Below are 27,792 nucleotides of genomic sequence, written 5' to 3' on the forward strand. Positions count from 1 at the left end.
GGTGGTAGGTACATGAGAATTTCAATTTTCTGTGTATTCTTTCTGTTTATATGTGTACTACGATTATTCACACTAACAGCAGTAAACCTGTCTATTAGTTCATAGGGATGCCATAACAGAAACCTAACTGGATGGATTGAACAGAAATGTATTTTATAAAGTTCTGGAGCCTAGAAGTTCAAATTCCAAGGTGTTGGTAGCCTTTGATTTTCCTGAGGTCTTTCTCTCTCCTTTACTTCCAGGTGGCTGTCTTCTTGCTATGTCCTCGTACAGACATTTTTTTCCCCTTTCAGCTTTATTGAGATATATTGACAGAATTGCAGGATATTTAAGGCATATATTATGATGATTTGGTATGCATTGTCAAAGGATTCCTCATCTAGTTAATTAACACATCCATCATGTCATGCACTTATTTTTTTCAGCGATAGGAATAAGGTCTGAGAATCTAATGTAAAACCTGTTGACTATAGTAGATAACACTGTATTGTGTTATTGAAATTTGCTAAGAGAGTATAACTTAAATGTTTCACACAGCCTTTTCTCTTCCACATTCCTTGGCATTTCTTTTTCTACTCACAAGCACACCAGTCCTGTTGAATTAGGATCCTACCCTATAGACCCTATCTTAAATTAATCACCTCTCTGAAGACCCAGTCTCCAAATGCGGTAACATGAACTAGTGCCCACCTATATGGTCTCATTTAACCTTAATTACCTCTCTAAAGGCCCTATCTCCAAATCAGGTTGCGTTCAGAGGTAATGGAGGCTGAGACTTCAACATATGAATTTACAAGTATACAATTCAGTTTGTAACAATGTGTTGATTGAAGCCATCCTATAAAAATATTCATTCATTGTAAATATTATGGATTGTAACATATTAGAAAGGTAAAGTAAAATATGAAAGTATTAGAAACTACTACTTTTTTAAGAGAAATGCTTTCTTAGAAAACTATTAGGGGCAAGTACAGTATTTTATTCAAGTCTTTATTTTTTATGTTACATGCAGCATCTTGTATTTATTTGGTACTCAGATATGTTTTATATTGCAATTCTGAACAGAGAAGACAGCTTAATATTTTCTTCTGTTGCATGCTGTTCCTCTAAAGTGCTTTCAATTTGTATTTTCCTTTATATCAGCAAGTTGTTTTTTTGTTTTGATATAATACTAAAAGTTTTCAGTAATCTAAAATACTCATTGAAATAGTATATTAAAATAGTGTTATGTAATAAAGGAATTCTCAAAAGTAATTATTAAAGTAATATCTACCATCTTGCCAATTAATTTCTTTCCTATGTGCGTATTTAGGAAACGTCATGCAATCTTCTTTTGGGGGGGGTGGTTAATGGGGCAAGCTACTTGTAAACATGTATTGATCCACTAAATATTTTATCCAGAGTTTTCAGTAAATGTCACATTCCAGGGCTCAGCTAAATTAGAGTGAAATGTTTACAAGCAAAACTCATAATCCCATGTAATCTTTGTAAAAAGAAGTAGCATAATAGTTGAAGCAGCGTTTGTTTATATGTTGCTTTCTGTAAGTATGACCTCGTCAATAAAATAGTCAGCAGGGGCACATGCTCTGTTACTCAGTTGGAAAAAGCCCTTCTTTCATTTTTTTTTCCTCCGTTATGACAGGAGGAGAATACAACACATTAAGTCAGGTAAATCTTATTAAGTTCAGGTTAGGTTTTAACAATTTACTCTTCAAAATCACTGAGCTTAATATTTATTAACATCTTGAATGCACATAATTTTATATACATTAGCTATGACTCTTTTACAATATAAGGATCATAATGAAGACACAGTAAAGCAGAAATCGGTATTTTCATGCAGGTTGACTTTGTTTCAGTATTTACTTATTACAGCATCATAAATAAACCTAACTAAAGCAAGTGTATTTACTTGGAGAAGAATAAATCTTTAATGTACATTTTTTCCTAACTCTTTGTGTAGAATTAAGTGATGTATACCCATTTCTAATATTTATAGTGATTATGACTAGGTGTATATCTTTAATTTTATGATTACACCACAGTTCATATCTTGTAAACAAATTATTTTAAAATATAATTTACCATGCAGGATAATTTAGGATGGAAAAATTATACATAAAAATTATACCATAAATGTAAGTTATCACTTCTGTTATGAGAGCAGATCAGTTCTTTGGGAATCAGTTATTTGGTACCAGGTCTGCTAAGCAAGCTTCATAATTAAATAGAATTTTAAAAATTTAGTTACCAAAAGGTTATTAGACTCAATAAAGATTAAATTCAGTAACACCCCATCTGACAGTTTGATGTTTTTATTAAAATATAAACATGAGGAAACAATAACTAAAATGTAGATAAGATGGGAAACTATTATTATTCTTTAATTTATGGGTTTTATGTTTTTTAAAAAAATGAGTTTAATATCCTCTAAGTGTCTTTCAATCTGGAGATTGTCAGTTTTGGCATAAATTCCAGGTCTAAGATTTGCTAACTGAATGTTCCTGTGAAAGACCTCAGAGTCTCCATGTTATCATTTGTAGCATTCACATTTTCTGGGGTCATTTTAATATCTATATGAGATGGCATTCAACAAATTATAGTTATTCAATAAATTTGATAATAATCAAAATATCTGCTTATAATTAACATATTTAATACTCAACAAACTTAGAAGTCAGTTTTCTCCTTTTCAAGAAAAACAAGTTAAAGCTCAGACTTGTCTAAATAATTACTTTATAAGCCTCTATTATGTAATAAGCAAATCTGGAATTCAACCATTGTCTTTTTAGTGAAATTGCATTTGTTACTCCGTTACTCTGGGCTGCCTTCATCCTAACTCACATATCTGTCATTTTGTACAGATGCTGGGCTTTACTTTATTCTTGTAAGAAATAATCACATTCTTTTGATATTTATGCCCCTTTCATCCTCTTAATTCCAAGTATCCAGAAACGGATTTGATGTGAATATTGCCCAAAGATGCCCAGGGCTCTATTAATATACAACAAAAGGTGATTTTTTTCTCATAGGACAAATTTTAAAATGCTGCCTGTTATATTGGCTTTATAAATCAAATTCTGATAAATATTTTTCATTTAGTTTTAATATTTTTCCTGTATTTAAGAAAACTATAAATATTTATTCAAAAACTCTAAAAATCCATTTTCCTTTATCTTCCCCTCTTCTCTGCCTTCTTCCCCTCCCAGTCCAATAAGTAAAATAAGGGAAATATAGTAAAAACAAATGGTTAAATAGAGAAAAAAGTGTATATTTTAATGTAATTAAAATGCACAGTATTTATCAGGGACAATAGAGGGAATGGAAGCCTCCAACATAATCCTAAGAATTAAATTTATGTTTTATCCACAAAATATAGTCAGTGTTGTTTCATAACTTAGAATATTCTAAAAGAATAATTCAAGGTGCAATTTTTATATAGTTGATTGTAGAAAATATATATAGTCACATTTTTACATCTCCATAAAATCATAGTGATAAGTTGAGAAAAATGACCCCCAAAGATATATCATCCAATTTACACACATAAACCCAAACCTCAGAGATCTGGGTTTATTTTAGGTGCTCTTACTGATTTGAATTATTAACTTTAAGATAATAGTTTAATTTACTTCTCTTTAACATCTATGCTTGAAATAGGCATCTCCATAATATAAAGCCATTATAAATAATTTATAGTTACTAAATAATGGTGTTAATAATTTGGGAGTGGTATTGAAATGCCATCCATGAAACTTGCAGAGAGTAGATATTTGTGCAAGATTGAATAAGACATATCTGCTTCTGATTTCAGGGTTCACACTAGGAGAAGGAGCCTATTGATGGTCAGCGTAGCACCAGAGTTTTTCAAGAAGATGTGGACATTATTTGTAAGTAAAAATTTGGTCTTACAAGTGGTTCTTTCTGAAGAATGTTACAGAGGGATGAAAATATGTGCATGAATAGATGTAGTAACATAATCTTATTTCATATTTTCCTGGTATTCTTTAATGATGGACCTATGGGAGGAGGCAGGTGTTCATCAGTTGTAATGAGTGCACCACTCTGGCGGGAGATGTTGATAATGGCACAGGGAATATGTGGGAAATTTCTGTACCTTCCTCTCAGTTTTTCTGTGACTCTAAAACTACCCCTAAAAAGACAGTCTTTAAAAACAAAACAAAAATCTAATACATTGCCTTACCTAGCATGTAACTCAACAGGATTCATCACTAAGCTTTCCATCTGCTGGTGAACCTGGTTGCTAATTATAATAGCAAATGTCAGAGAAGACACTGTGCCCTCCCCACATAAGGTGACAGGAATGAAGTCCATATTTGGAATCTGTGACTAAATTTGTGAGTTCAAACTGATTATTGGTAGGAGACAGGTAGCAGTAGACTCGTTTTTTATACACACTGGGTAGAATCCATGATTCCTTATAAAGTAATGCCTAGAATATAAACCTGAATTATTAAGATAATGCTGGATAATCCAGTTTTCCTCTAGAGTAGGGGAAATGGGAGAGCTCCACTCAGTACAAGGCAAATACTGTAAAAACCATGTGCCATATATGCTGCAAATCCTTCAAGCTAATTTAGAAAGAAACCTCAAACTGGGCATCTGTCATGGTGTATCCATGACAAGTACTCCAAAACTTCTGTGGAAGTAGAATCTCCCTGGAACAAGAGACAGGAACTGTCAAACCCTGAGGACCAGTATGCAATTACTTTCCTATTTTTAGAGCCATGTTGGGATGGGATGGGATGGGATGGGTTGGGATGGGATGGGATGAGATGGGATGGGGTAGGGTGGGATGGAGTGGGGTGGGATGGGATGGGATGGGATGGGATGGGATGGGAAGGGTGTATTCTTTGCTTAGCGACCAGAGGTATATAATGATAGAAGAGACAGTGGAAGGAAAGGAAACAGGGAAACTAAAGCGAAAATGGACTCCTACTAGTTAACCAAGTCTATACTGTCTGTTGAAACTGAATGGAATTTGGTGGGAAAAAAATATTTCACCTATACTTATATTAATTTATTACCAGTATTGTATTTTCATTAGTCATATACTGCACCTACAATCCCTGCCACATGTTGCATGGCATAACATAGGCATCGTGTATAATACTAGTTATTATGTGTTACTCTTCTAAACGTTTAATATATATTACCTCATTAAATCCTCATGAACCTTATGAGGTAAATATTTTCAGTCTACCTTTTCACAAATGAGTGAATCGCAACATACAGAGTTAAGTAACTTCCTCCAGATTACATAACTGGTAAAAATGGCAGAGCCAGGTTTGAAACTCAGGGTGTATACTTACAATGAACTTACAAAGAACTTTTGGGCTTTTCTCATTATCACTGTCAACCTTAGTACAAGAGTGCTTAACATCACTGACCAGAATTTAAGCTCTTCTCCTGACTCTGTCCTAAGAGGAACAGAAGGTAACCTAATAGGTTTGCAGGGTGCCTATGTGTATTTAAAACTCATACAGTGCTATAGGTCATACATTCCTAAGGGGTTTTGTTTAACCTTTAGCTTCAGAACCAGCTCCTCAAGTTAATGCTAAAAATAGTCCTGTGGATATTGTGGTCCAAACACAGAGGAGTTGAGTATTTTTCAAGTTATGGCTCAATGATTCCATTTTGTTCTTCAAGTTGGAAATAAACTCTCCTATATAGAATCAGCCCGTCTTTGAGGTATTCACTAGTGATTACGCCTTTCAAAATTCACTGACAAGAAACATCCTTCCCATTAGTGTTCTGTGTCTATCTTGATGAATTTATCATTTAGCTGTTCTCCGCTACTTGTCCAGAAATGGGGTTAGTTTTAAGATCACAGAGCAAGGTTGTATAATTTCAGTAACGTAACACCAGTCACTAACATGATCACACTAAGGTAAAATTATAATAATGCAGTGTTATCTAGTTTAATATAATTTTGAAGTGAAAACCAAGACTGCTGCTTCAAGTGTAGATTGTCTATTTCAGGTAAGATTTAACTTGTTCCACTAAGAACATTGATATATTTTGAAAATTGCTTTATTATGTTGAAAGAGAAATTATAATTTTGATAGCTGCAAATAGTTCAAACACTCACTATGACAACTCTCAAAGGTGTTGTTGCATGCTAAAATAATTTCATATTTACATATATTCATCTCTACCTTATCACAATCAAGGAAAATAGAATAAATATAGAAATTTGTTTCTATAATTGATTTGTGAATTCTATACTGGTGCTGTCTTTAAAATGAAATACAATCATTCTTAAATTATAGATCTAAAGTTCAGGAAGCAATTTCAAAAAGTCTATTTTGTAAGGCAATATAGTTAATTTTTCTATATGAAATTGCTAATGAATTGCTACCCCTCAAAGAATAGATATAAAACAAGATCTATTTCATTTATATAAAATATTTACTATCTGCATATTTTATTATGATATTTAGTTTTAGATATATTTTAGGTAATTTCTATTAGTAGCACATCATCACAATGTTTTCTTTATTTTACTCAATTTCAGAAACACTTTCAACTAGAATGATTATAATAAAGTGTTACATATTACAATTATTATAGTAAAGGAAACTGAGAGTAACAAATTATACTGAAAATATGGAAAAATGATAACCTTCCTAACATTGTTGGTGGAATTCTATAATGGTACATAGGTGCTTTAGAAAACAGTTTGATAATTTTTTTTTAATTAAACATATATTTACCTAAAAATCTAACACTTCTATGAAGGGTCATAATAGAAAGATGAACATATTTATCATATGTAATGATGATTACACAACTTGGCAAATTTACTAAAATCAGTAACTGAATTATGCACTTGCAAGATGTGACTTAGGGGTGCCTGGGTGGCTCAGTCAGTTAAGTGTCCAACTGTTGATTTTGGCTCAAGTCATGGTTTCACAGCTTGTGGGATCCAGCCCTACACTGTAAGCTCTGCTTATAGGGCAGAGCCCGCTAGGATTCTCTCTCCCTCTCTCTGCCCCTCCCCAACTCGCATGCATGTGCGCTTTCTCTCTCTGTGTCTTTCTCTCTCTCTCAAAAATAAATAAAGATTAAAAAAAGAAAAGTGTGAATTATATGATATGTTAAATATGCCTCATATTAGTAATATATATATATATATATATATATATATATATTACTCATATATAGTAATTATACTATAAAAACCCTGCATAAGCATCATCTCATAGAACACGGTCTAGTTGTGAAAATTGGATTATTCAGTTAAGATTCTTGAAAAAAGCATACTGAATCAATATGAATGTGGAAAGGCCTTTCCTAAAATTAAGCCACATCTGTTAACATGGAACTCACATAGTATTTTTAATCTGAAGGATAAAAAAAAAAGAAAAAACATACTTTTTATTTGATAGACTATCTAAAAATCATTCAAGACCCTCCTTCTTACTGGTTGAAACTTGATTTTGTTCACATAAGGTTCTGAAGAAAGTTGTGTTTAGGTGTAAAATTTGACTGTAAAAAGTAGAATTACAGAAAATTATATTCTCCTGGTTACGTTACAAGTAAATAACACAAGGATGATATATTTTGGAGACTAGAAGCAGACATATTTTTTAAACATTTATTTAGTAGAGGAGGATCCTGGGAAGATGGCGGCGTCGGAGGACGCTGGGCTGACTGCGTCCTGCAGATAGCTTATTCCACCCACACCTGCCTAAATAACTCAGAAAACCGCCAGAGGATTAGCAGAACAGAGTCTCTGGAGCCAAGCGCAGACGAGAGGCCCATGGAAGAGGGTAGGAAAGGCGACGAGGTGGAGCGCTCTCCATGGACTGGCGGGAGGGGGCCGGGACAGAGGGGCGGCCCGCCGGCCAAGCAGAGCCCCCAAGTCTGGCTTGCAAAAGCGGAGGGGCTGGATGGAGTGTGTTCCGACAGCAAGCGGGACTTGACATCTGGAAGGTTATAAGCTAACAGCTCTGCTCCGAGAACGGGAGGGCTGGAGGACAACGGGAGGGAGAGTTGTTGAGCCCCGGATGACAGAGCTCAGCTTAGGGGGGAACAAAGGTGCTCGCCAGCGCCATCTCCCTCCCCCATCCCCCAGCCAAAATCCCAAAGGGAACCAGTTCCTGTCAGGGAACTTGCTTGCACCATGCTAACACCCAAAGCTGTACTTCTGTGGATCCATCCCTCTGGCGGGTCTTACTCCCTCCTGGTGCTACAGGGCCCCTCCGAAGTGGATCTCCGAAGGAAAAGCGAGCTGAGCCTGCCCCTCCCGCCCCATGCACCTTGCCAATCCACCCCAGCTAATACGCCAGATCCCCAGCACCACAAGCCTGGCAGTGTGCAAGTAGCCCAGACGGGCCACGCCACCCCATAGTGAATCCCGCCCATAGGAGAGGGGAAGTGAAGGCACACACCAGTCTGACTGAGGCCCCAGGTGGGCTGGGGGCAGACATCAGGTCTGACTGCAGCCCCACCCACCAACGCAAGTTATTCAAGACAGAACAGGGGAAGTGCCCCACAGTTCCGCACCACTCCAGGGACTATCTAAAATGATTAAACGGAAGAATTCCCCTCAAAAAAAAAAACATCCAGGAAATAATGACAGCTAACGAACTGATCAAAAACTATTTAAACAATATAACAGAGGTGAATTTAGAATAATAGTCATAAAATTAATTGCTGGGCTTGAAAACAGTATAAAGGACAGCAGAGAATCTCTGCTACAGAGATCAAGGGACTAAGGAACGGTCACCAGGAGCTGAAAATTGCTATTAATGAGTTGCAAAATAAAATGGAGACAACTACGGCTCAGATTGAAGAGGCAGAGGAGAGAATAGGTGAACTAGAAGATAAAATTCTGGAAAAAGAAAAAGCTGAGAAAAAAAAAAAGAAAAAAAATCCAGGAGTATGAGGGGAAAATTAGAGAACTAAGTGATGCACTAAAGAGAAATAATATACGCATAATTGGTATTCCAGAGGAGGAAGAGAGAGGGAAAGGTGCTGAAGGTGTAGTTGAAGAAACAATAGGTGAGAACTTCCCAGATCTGGGGAAGGAAAAAGACATTAAATCCAAGAGGCACAGAGAACTCCCTTCAGACATAACTTGAATCGATCTTCTGCATGACATATCATAGTGAAACTGGCAAAATACACGTATAAAGAGAAAATTCTGAAAGCAGCTAGAGATAAACGTGCTCTAACATATAAAGGGAGACCTATAAGACTCGTGACCAATCTCTCTACTGAAACTTGGAAGGCCAGAAAGGAATGGCAGGAGATCTTCAATGTGCTGAACAGAAAAAATATGCAGCCGAGAATCCTTTATCCAGCAAGTCTGTCATTTAGAATAGAAGGAGAGATAAAGTTCTTCTCAAACAAACAAAAACCGAAGGAATTCGTCATCACTAAACCAGCCCTACAAGAGATCCTAGGGGGATCCTGTGAGACAAAGTACCAGAGACATCGCTACAAGCATGAAACCTACAGACATCACAATGACTCTAAACCTGTATCTTTCTATAATAACACTGAATGTAAATGGACTAAATGCACCAACCAAAAGACATAGGGTATCAGAATGAATAAAAAAACAAGACCCATCTATTTGCTGTCTACAAGAGACTCATTTTAGACTTGAGGACACCTTCAGATTGAGAGTGAGGGGATGGAGAACTATTTATCATGCTACTGGAAGCCAAAAGAAAGCTGGAGTAGCCATACTTCTATCAGACAAACTAGACTTTCAATTAAAGGCTATAACAAGAGATGAAGAAGGGCATTATATAATAATCACAGGGTCTATCCATCAGGAAGAGCTAACAATTATAAATGTCTATGCGCCGAATACGGGAGCCCCCAAATATATAAAACAATTACTCACAAACATAAGCAACCTTATTGATAAGAATGTGGTAATTGCAGGGGAATTTAACACTCCACTTACAGAAATGGTTAGATCATCTAGACACACGGTCAATAAAGAAACAAGGGCCCTGAATGAGACATTGGATCAGATGGACTTGATAGATATATTTAGAACTCTGCATCCCAAAGCAACAGAATATACTTTCTTCTTGAGTGCACATGGAACATTCTCCAAGATAGATCACATACTGGGTCACAAAACAGCCCTTCATAACTATACAAGAATTGAAATCATACCATGCATACTTTCAGACCACAATGCTATGAAGCTTGAAATCAACCACAGGAAAAAGTCTGGAAAACCTCCCAAAGCATGGAGGTTAAAGAACACCCTACTAACGAATGAATAGGTCAACCAGGCAGTTAGAGAAGAAATTAAAAAAATATATGGAAACCAAAGAAAATGAAAGTACAACAATCCAAACGCTTTGGGATGCAGCGAAGGCAGTCCTGAGAGGAAAATACATTGCAATCCAAGCCTATCTCAAGAAACAAGAAAAATCCCAAATACAAAATCTAACAGCACACCTAAAGGAAATAGACGCAGAACAGCAAAGATACCCCAAACCCAGTAGAAGAAGAGAAATAATAAAGATCAGAGCAGAAATAAACAATATAGAATCTAAAAAAAACTGTAGAGCAGATCAACGAAACCAAGAGTTGGTTTTTTGAAAACATAAACAAAATTGATAAACCTCTAGCCAGGCTTCTCAAAAAGAAAAGGGAGATGACCCAAATAAATAAAATCATGAATGAAAATGGAATTATTACAACCAATCCCTCAGAAATACAAGCAATTATCAGGGAATACTATGAAAAATTATATGCCAACAAACTGGACAACCTGGAAGAAATGGACCAATTCCTAAACACCCACACGCTTCCAAAACTCAATCAGGAGGAAATCGAAAGCTTTGACAGACCCATAACCAGTGAAGAAATTGAATCAGACATCAAAAATCTCCCAACAAATAAGAGTCCAGGACCAGATGGCTTCCCAGGGGAGTTCTACCAGATGTTTAAAGCAGAGATAATACCTATCCTTCTCAAGCTATTCCAAAAAATAGAAAGGGAAGGACAACTTCCAGACTCATTCCATGAAGCCAGTATTACTTTGATTCCTAAACCAGACAGAGACCCAGTAAAAAAAGAGAACTACAGGCCAATATCCCTGATGAATATGGATGCAAAAATTCTCAGTAAGGTACTAGCAAATCGAATTCAACGGCATATAAAAAGAATTATTCACCATGATCAAGTGGGATTCATTCCTGGGATGCAGGGCTGGTTGAACATTTGCAAATCAATCAATGTGATACATCATATTAATAAAAGATAAGAACCATATGATCCTGTCAATCGATGCAGAAAAGGCCTTTGACAAAATCCAGCACCCTTTCTTAATAAAAACCCTTGAGAAAGTCGGGATAGAAGGAACATACTTAAAGATCATAAAAGCCATTTATGAAAAGCCCACAGCTAACATCATCCTCAACGGGGAAAAACTGAGAGCTCTTCCCCTGAGATCAGGAACACGACAAGGATGCCCACTCTCACCGCTGCTGTTTAACATAGTGCTGGAAGTTCTAGCATCAGCAATCAGACAACAAAAGGAAATCAAAGGCATCAAAATTGGCAAAGATGAAGTCAAGCTTTCGCTTTTTGCAGATGACATGATATTATACATGGAAAATCCGATAGACTCCACCAAAAGTCTGCTAGAACTGATACAGGAATTCAGCAAAGCTGCAGGATACAAAATCAATGTACAGAAATCAGTTGCATTCTTATACACTAACAATGAAGCAACAGAAAGACAAATAAAGAAACTGATCCCATTCACAATTGCACCAAGAAGCATAAAATACCTAGGAATAAATCTAACCAAAGATGTAAAGGATCTGTATGCTGAAAACTATGGAAAGCTTATGAAGGAAATTGCAGAAGATTTAAAGAAATGGAAAGACATTCCCTGCCCATGGATTGGAAAAATAAATATTGTCAAAATGTCAATACTACCCAAAGCTATCTACACATTCAATGCAATCCCAATCAAAATTGCACCAACATTCTTCTCGAAACTAGAACAAGCAATCCTAAAATTCATATGGAACCACAAAAGGCCCCGAATAGCCAAAGGAATTTTGAAGAAGAAGACCAAAGCAGGAGGCATCACAATCCCAGACTTTAGCCTCTACTACAAAGCTGTCATCATCAAGACAGCATGGTATTGGCACAAAAACAGACACATAGACCAATGGAATAGAATAGAAACCCCAGAACTAGACCCACAAATGTATGGCCAACGCATCTTTGACAAAGCAGGAAAGAACATCCAATGGAAAAAAGACAGCCTCTTTAACAAATGGTGCTGGGAGAACTGGGCAGCAACATGCAGAAGGTTGAAACTAGACCACTTTCTCACACCATTCACAAAAATAAACTCAAAATGGATAAAGGACCTAAATGTGAGACAGGAAATCATCAAAACCCTAGAGGAGAAAGCAGGAAAAGACTTCTCTGACCTCAGCCGTAGCAATTTCTTACTTGACACATCCCCAAAGGCAAGGGAATTAAAAACAAAAACGAACTACTAGGACCTTATGAAGCTAAAAATCTTCTGCACAGCAAAGGAAACAACCAACAAAACTAAAAGGCAACCAACAGAATGGGAAAAGATATTTGCAAATGACATATCAGACAAAGTCTAGTATCCAAAATCTATAAAGAGCTCACCAAACTCCACACCCGAAAAACAAATAACCCAGTGAAGAAATGGGCAGAAAACATGAATAGACACTTCTCTAAAGAAGACATCCGGATGGCCAACAGGCACATGAAAAGATGTTCAGCGTCGCTCCTTATCAGGGAAATACAAATCAAAACCACACTCAGATATCACCTCATGCCATTCAGAGTAGCCAAAATGAACAAATCAGGAGACTATAGATGCTGGAGAGGATGTGGAGAAATGGGAACCCTCTTGCACTGTTGGTGGGAATGCAAAGTGGTGCAGCCACTCTGGAAAGCAGTGTGGAGGTTCCTCAGAAAATTAAAATTAGACCTACCCTATGACCCAGCAGTAGCACTGCTAGGAATTTATCCAAGGGATACAGGAGTACTGATGCATACGGGCACTTGTACCCAATGTTTATAGCAGCACTCTCAACAATAGCCAAATTATGGAAAGAGCCTAAATGTCCATCAACTGATGAATGGATAAAAAAACTGTGGTTTATATCCACAATGGAGTACTACGTGGCAATGAGAAAGAATGAAATATGGCCCTTTGTAGCAACATGGATGGAACTGGAGAGTGTGATGCTAAGTGAAATGAGCCATACAGAGAAAGACAGATACCATATGATTTCACTCTTATGTGGATCCTGAGACACTTAACAGAAACCCATGGGGGAGGGGAAGGAAAAAAAAAAAAGAAGTTAGACTGGAAGACAGCCAAAGCATAAGAGACTCTTAAAAACTGAGAACAAACTGAGGGTTGATGGGGGGTGGGAGGAAGAGGAGGGTGGGTGATGGGTATTGAGGATGGCACCCTTTGGGATGAGCACTGGGTGTTGTATGGAAACCAATTTGACAATGAACTTCATATATTGAAAAAAAAAAAAAAAATATATATATATATATATATATATATATATATATATATACTGGTTACTTTCTTTCACAAAGCAAACTAATAAAGTACTTTTGAGAACATTCAAAAAAATTTATTTAGTAGAAGACAAAATTAAAACTTATCTACAACAGGGTGCCTGCGTGGCTGTGTTGGTTAAACGTTCAACTCTTGATCCTGGCTCAGGTCATGAACTCAAGGTTTGTGAGTTTGAGCCCACATCCCTCTCCATGATGACAGTGTGGAGCCTGCTTGAGATTCTCTCTCCCTCTCTCTTTGACCTTCCTGTGTTCTACCTCTCTCTCAAAATAAATACATACTTTAAAAAAAATAAACTAAAAAATAAAACTCATCAACAAAATCAACATAATAACAACAATAAAGATGTAGTTCAAAATCTGTGGGACAATTAATGCTGTTAAAAATGGTAGAATAAAGGCATTTTTAATCTTCTTGATTCTCTGTAATGCATTGAAAACAACAAAATCAATGGGAAGGAGATTGAACAATGATATCATCAATGAAAGAGTGAAATAGTCACAATAAAAGGTGAAAAGAAACGAAGAATATAATAAATTTATTTGAACTTAACTCAAGGAGGATGAGCAAACCTTATTCATAATTATTTCTTTTTGAGAAGATTGGTAATGTGTTAAAAGATAAGTGAAATATCTCAAAAACAAAAAAAAGTATTTGTTTTTATATAAAATTGTATATTCTAGAAGGAAGTGAGTGGACCACAGCTCAATAGGATTTTATCTTTGTGTGCATACACTTATAGAGAGAGCCCCAAAATATGTTAATTTGTTTATAAACGTTCAGTTCCCTGTGATTTTTAATTCTCACTATTGTCAACATTGTATGAACATGCCAAATTCTATATATTTTCCCTAATACTGATTAATTCCAGTCTTTTAATTTTTGTCAAGTTCAAATTAATGAAACCAATACAACATTGATGCCAAAACTTGACAAAAGTTATACAAAGAAAGTTAAGTTATAAATTGAGTTGTTTAAATAGGCCAAAAACATTTAAATATCAGGGATTTCTTACAGTTCAATCTTACTAATTTCATATGTACAGATAAAGAAATTCCTGATGAATTTCACAGTTAAACATGAATAATAAAACAAAAAGCTTTTGGAAAAAATCATAGGAGAACATTTTGCTAACAATGGATTAAGCAAAGATTTTGTAAACAGGACAGAAATGGTAACAAGGATAAAAGAAAACAGGATAAACTGCCCAATAGTAAATTTTCTATTCACCAGAGACACTATTAAACAGCAATAACATACCTTATAAAATAGGAGAGTATATTCCTAATATCTCCTTCTGACAAATGACTTGTATGCAGATTATAATTTAAAATCTTCTAGGGGTGCCTGGGTGGCTCAGTCGGTTAAATGTCCAACTTCGGCTTGTGTCATGATCTCATAGTTCATGAGATTGACCTCCACTTTGGGCTCTGTGCTGACAGCTCAGAGCCTGGAGCTTGCTTGGGATTCTGTATCTCCCTCTCTCTCTGTCCCTCCCCAACTTGCACTCTGTCTCTCTCTCTGTCTCTCTCTCTGTCACTCTCTCTCTCAAAAATAAATATTAAATTTTTTAAAAATCTTCTAATAATTAATAAGAAAAAAAAGGACTTGAACAGACACTTTACAAAAGGAGATAACCAGTTAACCAAAACCTATGAAAATGTGCGTAATTTTATTGGTCATTGGAAATCCAAAGTAAACCTAATGAGAGAGCATGCGATGGCAACTGACAAAGTTGGAAAATCTCAAGTGTCAGTGAGCAATTGGAATTCTTCCTTGTGGAGGGAAAGTAAATGGATACAACATCTTTTGGGGTGCCTGGGTGGCTCAGTCAGTTAAGCATCCACTCTTGATTTCAGTTAGGTCATGATCTCACAGTTCATAAGTTCAAGCCCCATGTCCGGCTCTGCACTGACAGCACAGAGCCTGTTTGGGATTCTCTGTCTCTCTCTCTTCCCCTCCCTTGCTTGTGCACTCTCACTCTCTCTCCCTCTTTCTCTCAAAAATAAGTATTTTAAACAAACTGATCCAACATCTGAAAAATTGTTTGGTAGCATCAGTTGAATGTGGCCATAGGCCTTCCCTATGACCCAATAATCCCATTCTTGGAATGCTCCAACATACAGCAGAATGTTTATACCAGTGCTATTTATAAAAGACAGAAACTGGAAAGAAATATGTAATATATATTAAAAAGTAGTATTTGAAGAGAAATAATATAGAGCATTAAGAACAGAAAGAATGTTGGCTTAAAAAAATTAGTACACCCTAACCTTTTATTTATATGAGGTAACAAAAGTGGGAAGACCAGTATATGCTGACATTGTCAAGATAGTGCTTACCCTCAGAAAGAAATCACCAAAACCAAACATCATAGGGCTTCCAACTTGTTGATAATGTCAATTTCCACCATTTCCACTGTGAAATAAACCAGGAAGCCAGTGCATATATCTTTCTCTACCACTCTATCTCCCTAGTTATTCTAACTTTTATCAAGATTATTAATGCAATATTAATAATAATAGATTATCATACTAATCTAGATTATCAATATTATGCATTATAAAGCAATTGTTAGGTGGCATTTTAAAAAGTAAATTCACAGATCTGACAATTGCAGTCTTCTAGATCTCGTGTATATTTATAGAACACTACACATTACTATACAAATGCATGCTTTTCAAATAAACACATAGTTTATTCACCATGATAGACCATGCTATAAACCATAAAAAAGGTCATGGTGAATTAACATAATTGAAATCATACAGTTAGTTATTGATTCCTGAAAAATGGACTGAAGACAACTTTAGCTTTAGGCCTGTAGTCCAGTGAGGGCCTTTCAAAAAGGGAAGTACAAACTTTGTCTTGGACAGTTTTATATTTCCTTTTGCCATAAAAATGCATATAGTTAACTCTTGTTTCATTCAGATTACATTTCTAATTACAAAACATTTTATTTAAGGCTTCACCTGAATTTCCTCAGCGCATTTTATATCCTTAATATCAGTGGAGTCATAATTTTAATTGGATTGTTTCATATTTTGTAGTGTTGATTAGTGGAAATCCTCTACTCAGTTGTATGATCTGTTCAGGTATTAAATGAAGATACACTGCAAATCTTATTTTCTTTTAACAAAATTGTGGATTTTTTTCTCTAGCCTAGAATGGAAGCTGCCTCCCTTCTCTGTTTCTGTGTATATATACTATAAAAATAATTGAATCTATATTATCGTAATTTATTTTCTTTTTATCTCTCCCGTTTTTTAACCTCTTGACTTTGATTTTTGTTACCTCCCACTTTTTTTAATTTTTTTAATTTTTTTTTATTTTATTTTATTTTTTTCAATATATGAAATTTATTGTCAAATTGGTTTCCATACAACACCCAGTGCTCATCCCAAAAGGTGCCCTCCTCAATGCCCATCACCCACCCTCCCCTCCCTCCCACCCCCCATCAACCCTCAGTCCCCCCATCAACCCTCAGTTTGTTCTCAGTTTTTAACAATATCTTATGCTTTGGCTCTCTCCCACTCTAACCTGTTTTTCTTATCTCCCACTTTTTTTTTTTTAATTTTTTTTTTCAACGTTTATTTATTTTTGGGACAGAGAGAGACAGAGCATGAACGGGGGAGGGGCAGAGAGAGAGGGAGACACAGAATCGGAAACAGGCTCCAGGCTCTGAGCCATCAGCCCAGAGCCCGACGCGGGGCTCAAACCCACGGACCGCGAGATTGTGACCTGGCTGAAGTCGGACGCTTAACCGACTGCGCCACCCAGGCGCCCCATTACCTCCCACTTTTAACACAGACACTAGACTTTGGCAGAGATTCAGTTACAATCTATTTAATTGAGTTATAACTCCATATAACTTTTTAAATTAAAAAAAATTAATATTTTCATTTATTTTTTGAGAGACAGAGGCAGAACATGAGCAGGCGAGGGGCAGAGAAAGGGAGACACAGAATCTGAAGCAGGCTCCAGGCTCTGAGCTATCAGCACAAAGCCCAATGCAGGGCTCCAACGTACGGACCACGAGGTAGTGACCTGAGCTAAAGTCAGACACTTAACTGACTGAGCCACCCAGGCACCCCTAATTTTTTTTTTAATGTTTATTTATTTTTGAGAGACAGAGACAGAGCGCGAGGGAGGGAGGGGCAGAGAGAGAGAGAGAGAGACAATTCGAAGCAGGCTTCAGGCTCCAGGCTCTGAGCTGTCAGCACAGAGCCCCATGTGGGGCTTGAACTCACAAACTGTGAGATCATGACCTGAGCCGAAGTTGGCCACTCAACAGACAGAGCCACCCAAGCATCCATAACTCCATATTATTTTTAAATGAAATATTTAACTGCCAAGAGCATAGAATATTCAGAAGTTTTTTAGTTTATTTTCATCCCAGCAAATAAGCCTAACAAAATGTTACTATGATAAAATGTCTTAGTAAATATTGACTCTCAGCAAAGAAAATTAGATTGTATTCAGTGTTAATATTATCAAGCAAAAACCTCAATTAGACCACTTATGATTTAAAAACCTATTATGTATCAGACACAGGAACTAAGAAGTTCATTAAGTATTCTTTTCCAGTGTCAGGAAAGATTTATAAATTTGCTCAAATTCTCTTCCATGTTTGAGACTCTCTCCAAGCTGGAAAGTTTTAAGAAGCAAGAAGTGGAACCTGTAAGTTATACCTTTTATAATTGTCCCTTTTTTTTTCTAGAAATGATGATCATAACTTTCTACTAGCACTTTTTTAAACTGCTCTTGATTTCAACATTTTACTATAGAATGTTAAAATGATGAAAAAATATATTGATACTACATTTAAATGATGTCCAAAAAGCTCTATAAACTAATGAATAATATAACGCTTATGAATATTGAGTGTATTATTTGAATCCTTCCTCATGGGAAATACAACACTATTAAGAATGTACGAGCATTTATTAGTTTTAATTAGAAAGTTTATTCCCTAAACTGAAAACAATTCTTTGACATTTTATTGAAATGTATTTTGGGTTTTAGAGGCCAAGGTGTGTTGGTTTTCTATTGCTGCTATAACTTATTACCACGAGATTTCTAGTTTAAAACAACAGAAATTCATTATCTTACAGTTCTGGAGGTCACAAATATGAAATGCATCTTAAAGGCTAAAATCAAGGTGTCAACATAATTGCCTTCATTTTAGAGACTTTAGGGGGAATCCATCCTTACCGTTTTTAGCTTCTAGAGCAACCTACATTTCTTTTTCCATGGCCTCTTCATTCAGTTTTGTATCTAGGTCTCTGCTTTTGTCATCACATCTTTCTGATTCTGACCCTCCCTCTTTCTTCTTAAAGAACTCTTATGATTAAATTGGGCTCCCCCAGATAATCCAGGTTAATCTTCATATCTCAAGATCTTTAATATAAAAGCAAAATCCTTCTATTAATCTGCTTGGGCTGCCATACCAAAATACCACAAACTGGATGACTTGAAAACAACAGAAATTCATTTTCTCCCTGTTCTGGAGCCTAGTAATCTAAGATCGAGATGTTAGCAAGTTGATTTCTGTTGAGGCCTCCTTGGCTTGCAGATGGCCACCTTCTCTTTGTGTCCCCACATGGGCCTTTCCTGTGTATGTGCATCCTTGGTGTCTCTCTATGGTCCAAATTTCCTCTTATTTTTAAGGACACCAGTCAGATTGGATCAGCACTCACCCTAATGGCCTCATTTTACTTTGCCACCTCTTTAAAGGCCCTGTTTTCAAACATTCATATCTTGAGGTTCTGGGGTTAGGACTTCAACATACCAGTTCTGAGGGAAACACAATTCAGCCTAGAACAGTCCCTTTTGCCATATAAGGTAATATAGTTAAAGACTGCAAGGATCGGGCGCCTGGGTGGCGCAGTCGGTTAAGCGTCCAACTTCAGCCAGGTCACGATCTCCCAGTCCGTGAGTTCGAGCCCCGCGTCGGGCTCTGGGCTGATGGCTCAGAGCCTGGACCTGTTTCCGATTCTGTGTCTCCCTCTCTCTCTGCCCCTCCCCCGTTCATGCTCTGTCTCTCTCTGTCCCAAAAATAAAAAATAAACGTTGAAAAAAAAAAAAAAAAGACTGCAAGGATTATGACATGATATATTTAGGGTACTAGCATCCTGTGTGCCACACATGATTGCAATTATAATTTCTTGTGAATTGACAGTTAAAATTACTTAACTACCAAGTCCAGAAGGGATATGTGACTTCAGTAAGAAGGTAGAGATGCAGGTCTCCTTTAGGCTTTTTTATTCCTATTCTGAGTGTATGCCTTTTTTATAACAAGTGTTTTTACTATTATTTTACTTGATTGCAACTTATTATTTAAAATATAGTGAATGTTCCAACAATTAGTCAATCATTTATTTTGTTGAATGTTGATCTCAAAGCCTAACTATACTTAGGCTTTTTTATTATACTTCTTTTTGTAGTTCATCTTTTTGTACTTTTATCTTCTAAATATATTAGAAGCACAATATTGTTTAACATTTTTTGAAAATGCAATACAATTATAGGATCTTTTCCTACTTTTTATTACCATATTAAGCATATTAGCATATTATTCGAATGCAGATTTTGTTCATATGACTTCTAATCTCTAGCTTTGTCTTAATTGTTCAATTCACCATATTCTTACAAAATTACTAAAATTAAAATGTGATGATTTATCTTTGATTATTCTCTCATTGAAAATCTATTTGAAGGAAAGAGTAATAATGTTCAGCAAGCTTTCACAGAGTCCTTCTGTGCCTTTTCTCAATCATATTTCTGTTGAAGTTGTTAAACTGTTGTCTGATATTTGAAAATGTCATAGTAACACGCATTTATCTCTATAAAACAAACAAACAGGCGACTCAAATACTCTGCTTGTTGAAAATGTCATCGCATCCACACTGGAATAATGTATTTATTTTCTCTCCCTTCAAAAAGTTATACCTCACTTCCAAGGCACTCTTAAATCATCAGATAGTAATAAAATATAGTAAACTCAAGTTTAGTGTCACAGATAGAGTTCAGTGCCACCAAGGGTCTTATATGCAAAGCATAGTCTTATGGGGTGCTCTATATTTAGCATCTCTTGGTCAATGGCCATAAGGCAAGACAGTTAATTCCCAAAATATTTAAAATAAAGAACTTAGGAAACTTGTCCATTACCCATTGTGTGTAAATTAATTCCAGTAATTAGTACCCACATATTTATTATTACTGCATATTTACTATTTTTTACCAAATACATTTGATTTCCCTTTAATTGAAAAGAACTGTAAAAGTCTGAAATTATTCTTGGAAATATATTTGATTTTATTTAAAAATTTGAAAGGACTTCAATATATTATATTTTATAAAATATATATATATTTTATAAAATATTATAAAATATAGTTTATAAAATTTTATAAAATCAACATACATTTCTGTATTTGTACTTAAGCGCTATACGTACTCTCCACCTTAAGGAAATATTTCCACATGACGTTATTATGCCGAGATTATTATTATCTCTATGGCTCAAGAACTGAGTATCTTAGGAAGCCTACAACAAAACCTGCTGACATAGGAAGTCTGAAAATTTTCATTAGTCTTTTCATTAGTTGCCACATTTGAATCTAAGACATCATATGACAATCTAACTGAATTTTTAGGAAGAAGAACCAGTGGGCTCTTTAATGTGGTTGCTTGTGGGAAAGTAGAACTACTAAGAGTCCTAGAAACCAGAAGGTCAAAGTAGTTTGGACGTTGATATCATGCCTTTATCAATTTTGAAGTTTGCATTTGTAAATTAATACAATCTGATACTTATGCATGGATGCACATTCTTAATAAAATTACATTTAGTAGTTGGATATTGAATCTGGTTCTAATAAAAATTTCAAGGTTAATAAAGAGGAGACTTAATGTTAGCTTTTTAAAAACAATAAACAACCAAAAGTAGAATTATCTTAGGAAATACAGGAAAGTTTATATATCTTCAAAAATATAGAAAAAAGGCGACTGGAATAAAGCTCCATATCTATAATTAATTGGTCTTAACTTATAAATATGGGCAATAGCAATAAATGTAAACATTGAAAACAACCAGAGGACAGGATACAAAAGATCTAAAAGATGATCTAGAAGATCTTCTAATTCAGGGGCGCCTGGGTGGCCCAGTCGGCTAAGCGTCCGACTTCAGCCAGGTCACAATCTCGCGGTCCATGAGTTCGGGCCCCGCGTCAGGCTCTGGGCTGATGGCTCAGAGCCTGGAGCCTGTTTCTGATTCTGTGTCTCCCTCTCTCTCTGCCCCTCCCCCATTCATGCTCTGTCTCTCTGTTTCCCAAAAATAAATAAACGTTGAAAAAAAAATTAAAAAAAAAGATCTTCTAATTCAGATGCTTTATTTTAGCCCAATAAGAACATCTGTCAAGTTGTATATTAAGTGATATGTTTTACTGATGATAAAATTGAGAAATATCTTTCATTTTGAGTCCTTTCTTCTTCGTGTTTATTTTGCTTGTTTTCAGTTATTGTATAAAAGAAGACAGCATTTTGTTTTTAAAGCCATATGTATGGAAATAAAAGAAATACTGAAGTTTCACTAAAAATGATATTTTTCTCTTTTTTTAATGAATGGGGTATAAATATGAATGGGGACATTGTTTTCTATAAAGGAATAAAGTATGACTTTTCCATTTTATAGATTATTTAGATTTTCATTATATTCTCAGTAATAGAACTTATTGAACTGAACATATTGGAGTATTTCTTAAAATCATCCAGTAAAATTACACTGAAAATAAGTTTAATTATCTTATTTGAACAATAAGAATTAATCATTAAAGTCAGAATATTTTTTTTTCTTTTGGGAGCTGAATTATATACCATGTAGCCACATCCTTCCTTCTTATTAAAATATTCATCATTTACATTATATATGATTTGTTTATAAGAAAGTTTTATGAAACTGAAATATCCATCTGTCTGCACAGTTGGTCTTCAAATGTATTAAAAATTAGGATTTGAGTAATGAAAAATAAATTTGTGGGGTGCCCAGGTGGCTCAGTTGGTTAAACGTCCGACTTCAGGTCAGGTCATGATTTCACGGTTCATGGGTTAGAGCCCCTCCCGTGCTCACACTCTGTCCTCTGTCTCTCAAAAATGAATAAACGTTTAAAAAATTTAAAAAAAGTAATAGATCTCATATTCACTATAATTATTCCCATTTTAATTTAGGTTAAGGAATGTAGAAATCCAGTCCCATTTCACTGACTATAAATCCTATTCCTGCTTGCTATCAAGCTTCCTGTGAAACCAGTTTCTTATAAAAAATCATCGGTATATGAGTAATAGGTCTTAACTCATTTTTCTGTTGTTAGGGAGCAAACAAAGCAACAGGCCTGCCAGCCAAAAATCTAGAAACCTCTAGATTTCATTGTACCTGAGAGAAAGAGAGGTTCTTATGTCCACAATAGCAAAACATGGGAGCCTTGTGTATAAAGTTGCCTTTATCTCCAAACTTCCACAAAAACAGAGTTTTGAAAAGAACTGTAGAACAGATGATATTACTTGGAGATCATCTCAATTATAGACGCTTTAAAAAAGGGTATACTACTTGGCCTCAACACGATGCTGTTCTGTTTCAAATATGCTTTAGATCTCTCAATAACAAAATTCACTATGTAGAAATTAACAAAGTTGGCCAGTGTCACCAAATATTCCCACAGTATTTTAATCTTTATTGGGCTATGCTAGCCAACAGCACATCATTGCATGTTTGACAAGTACTGGAATCACAGCACAAAAAATTAATCTGTTTATTAATCATAGCACAAAAAATTGATCTATTGATTAGTAATTTCTTGCTATTGGGCGGGTCTGTCATCTTAGGAAACTGATGGCTACCTTCACGTAACCCATGATACCATCTACAGTCAATTTTGGCTCATCATATAGATCTGTCACTTCTAAGTTAAAATTCTGATATTATATAATGATGAATCTAGTTAACGACAAAATCATAAAACTAAAAAAATAGAAGATAATAATAAGATAGAAGTTGAAGTGGTGAAGAGCTATGGAAAAGAACTAAAAGTATTAAGAGTGGTCATGTCCCTACCCAAAATAACACTCTGGGCATATAATTTTAAAGCAAGTTAGAGGACAGTTTCAAGAAACAGATAATTCTTTTTTTTAATTTCTTATTTGCATATAATTAACACATAATATTATATTGGTTTCAGGTGTACAACATCATGGTGATTCAACATCTCTATAAGTTATGCTGGCTCAGCACAGGTGTAGCCACCATCTGTCAGCATACAACATTATTCCAATGCCACTACCTATATTCCCTATGCTGTACCTGTTATTCTCATGACTTATTCTTTCCATAACTGGAAGCCTGTAATTCCCATTCCCCTTCACCCACTTTGCTCATTTCCTCACCCCTTCCCTCTGGCAACCATCAGTTTGTTTTCTGTATTTTTCAGTCTGATTCTGCTCTTTTTTATTTATTTGTTTTGTTTTTTAGATTCCACTAGCAAACTTCTCTCTTCTGGACCATTACAATAGATGACTAACTGTTTACATTTTTCCCGATTCCTATAATCTGTTATTCACAAGATGACTCTGCATGACCTTTCTGAAATTGATATTTTATAATTTTTCATTGTTGCTTAACATCCTTCAATAGCCTCAATTTTATCTTATAATAAAAAATTACTCTGCTTTAAATAGCCTCTCTCTTTTAGCTTTGTGTCTCTCCACTCTCTTTGTTTCTGTCACACTGGCTTTCTTGTATGGAACCACAAAAGACCCAGAGTAGCCAAAGTAATATTGAAGAAGAAAACCAAAGTGGGAGGCCTCACAATCCCAGACTTCAGCCTCTACTACAAAGCTGTAATCATCAAGACAGCATGGTATTGGCACAAAAACAGACACATAGACCAATGGAGTATAATAGAGAACCCAGAATTGGACCCACAAATGTATGGCCAACACATACATTTCGACGGGGCTCAAACCCACGGACCGTGAGATCATAACCTGAGCCGAAGTCCGACGCTTAACCAACCGAGCCACCCAGGCACCCCTCTTTCTTTTTTTTAATGTTTATTTATTTTGAGAGACACAGAGACAGCACGAGTGGGGGAGGGATGGAGAAAGGGAGAAGGAGAATCCCAAGCAGGCTTCACACTGTCAGCACAGAGCCTGATATGGGACTGGAACTCATGAACCTTGGGGTCCTGACCTGAGATGAAACCAAGAGTTGGATGCTTAAGCCACTGAGCCACCCAGGTGCCCTGTTGGCTTTCTTTAGTGATATACTTGTATCCCTTTCTTTTTATTCTTTGCATATGTCACCCATGATTTTCTTCCCCCAATTCACAATCTCCCCAAATGTTCCTACCCCATTCAAATAAACATCCTCCTTTCCAAATCTGGTTATCAGTGACTTTTTTTCCCTCTGTTATACCATAGTCAATCCATTAGCAGTTCTTAACTGCTTTCAAATTTTATCTTGTCAGACAGTTTCTTATCATTTCCATATTATTCCCAAGTTCAAACCATCATTGCTTACATCGAATCAATCTGTCATTATTCCTTTTTGACTTCAGCCTTCTATTACATATTCTCCAAAAAGAATAAAATTAAATCCCCCAATAAGATGCTTCTCAATCAAATCCTTTCAGCACCTTCTCAAAAATAATTTAGATAAAAATGAAAAGATCTTACTTACCTTGCAAAATTCTTCATGATAATATACCTGATTTCTTCTCTAATATGTTTCCTGTCAATGCTGCTTTTGCTCACTCTACTCTAGCTAAAATAGTTACTATGTATTTTGACAAAACATTAATTAAGCATGCCCCATCCAGTCTTTTAGATTGTGCCTCGAATCTGTGCCTTCCCGTAATTTTCGTAATCTCCTTCAAATTATTCATAAACCAAAAGATTACCTCTGTAAAGAAACCTTCCCTAACTAGTGTCTAAATGCCGTGCTCTACACCAGGTGCCAGCAAACTTTCTCTTAAGAAGCCAGATAGTAAAGTAAATATACTAATCTCTAATGCATGTATCTATCACAACTACTTAAACGTAATCATTGTAGCATGAAAGCAGCCATAGGCAAGATGAAAATAAATGAGTATGTCTGTGTTACAGTACAATATTATTTACAAAAACAGGCAGCTGGCTCGTGGAGTGACAACTTTTCTACATCCTTGGCATATACTTTATTGTCTTTCCACAATTTATCTACCTAGCCTTGCATTATATGTTTATAGTGTTTTGGTTTACTGCCTGATTTTCTATTGGATAGAAGCCCCTGAGGGAAGGTGATTTCTCAGTTTTGTTAATTGCTCTGTCATACACATGTAAAACAAGGCCTCAAACATTATGAAACTTCAATAAATATTGGCTGAATAAACAAATGTATACCTGAGAGAATCAATTGAATATTTAACCCAAATGTGAAGAACCTAATCAATCTTTTGGTTACCTTAGACACTACTGTGTTTTGCAGTCACTCTCCAGCAATCTTAATGAAGGAAGCTGCTAGTTTTTAGAAATTGTTGCTTTTTTTTTAATCCATATTTTGGATACTCCAGATATTCCAATCTGTTGGAATGATACTCCCTGTTTCTTTCTTGGTACAACAGTTGTTTTCTGTATATAAATAACTCTGTCTATTCAGTTACTCTACCGCAGTAAACAATAAGGTCCTTTCTTAGACACTATAAAGCTAAGAGAAGATGTGCTAAATTATCAACCTATGTATTTTGGATGGATGATATGCAAATAGCCAATTTTAAAATAATGTGATATATATTCAGCAGTGTGATTGACAGATCATATGTTAGTTCTATTTGTTTATTTTTTGATGAGCTTCCATGTTATTTTCCATAGCTGGTGCACCATTATTACATTCTCACAACAGTGTATAAGGGTTCCAGTTTCTCTAATACCTTACCAGTACTTTTTTTTTTTTTTTAATATGAAATTTATTGACAAATTAGTTTCCATACAACACCCAGTGCTCATCCCAAAAGGTGCCCTCCTCAACACCCATCACCCACCCTCTCCTCCCTCCCACCCCCCATCAACCCTCAGTTTGTTCTCAGTTTTTAAGAGTCTCTTATACTTTGGCTCTCTCCCACTCTAACCTGTTTTTTTTTTTCCTTCCCCTCCCCCATGGGTTCCTGTTAAATTCTCAGGGTCCACATAAGAGTGAAACCATATGGTATCTGTCTTTCTCTGTATGGCTTATTTCACTTAGCATCACACTCTCCAGTTCCATCCACGTTGCTACAAAAGGCCATATTTCATTTTTTCTCATTGCCACGTAATATTCCATTGTGTATATAAACCACAATTTCTTTATCCATTCATCAGTTGATGGACATTTAGGCTCTTTCCATAATTTGGCTATTGTTGAGAGTGCTGCTATGAACATTGGGGTACAAGTGGCCCTATGCATCAGTACTCCTGTATCCCTTGGATAAATTCCTAGCAGTGCTATTGCTGGGTCATAGGGTAGGTCTATTTTTAATTTTCTGAGGAACCTCCACACTGCTTTCCAGAGCGGCTGCACCAATTTGCATTCCCACCAACAGTGCAAGAGGGTTCCCGTTTCTCCACATCCTCTCCAGCATCTAGAGTCTCCTGATTTGTTCATTTTGGCCACTCTGACTGGCGTGAACCTTACCAGTACTTTTTATCTTTTTTGATATAACAGGTGTGAGTTAACAATATGAAATTGTGAAATTCAAAATTTGTTATGTTAAGAGATGATGATACCATGATAATTAACATTTCATAGTAGTAGTTATTCTTAGAATAAATACAGCTTCCATACAACTTCCATTGTATGCCTGATTGCATTTGATTTATTCTTGCCACGTACATTTACTCTGTGTAAGCACTATGCTGGATATTAGGTGTGTGTGTAGGGAATCAAGGAATAGTATAAACTTGATCCCTATCTTCATAGAAGTTATAAATACGAAACCCATAAATTGAATACCTAAATAGAATAATGAAGGTTATAAAAATAATTTTGGGTCACAGGGTAGTGAAATTTTAATCTACCTTGAGAAAACAGTGCTTAAACTGAAATCTAAAGATTGAGTAGATTTAGTATTTAACAAAGGTTGTGAAAGGTATCTGACATGGGCAATAGAAACTATGTATGCAATTGC

At 35.7% G+C, this 27,792-nt stretch overlaps 1 long non-coding RNA gene across 2 annotated transcripts in view; it reads left to right on the forward strand.

The window, feature by feature from the left end:
• LOC123384391 overlaps nt 1-27,792 on the forward strand; it is a 547,325-nt gene that overhangs the window by 193,193 nt on the left and 326,340 nt on the right. For both annotated transcript variants that reach the window (XR_006595426.1, XR_006595432.1), the window contains exon 3: nt 3,815-3,890. This is a non-coding gene — a long non-coding RNA (uncharacterized LOC123384391). The remainder of the gene's footprint in view (nt 1-3,814; nt 3,891-27,792) is intronic.

Source organism: Felis catus, chromosome A1, assembly GCF_018350175.1.
Source record: "Felis catus isolate Fca126 chromosome A1, F.catus_Fca126_mat1.0, whole genome shotgun sequence".
Lineage (NCBI taxonomy): Eukaryota > Metazoa > Chordata > Mammalia > Carnivora > Felidae > Felis > Felis catus.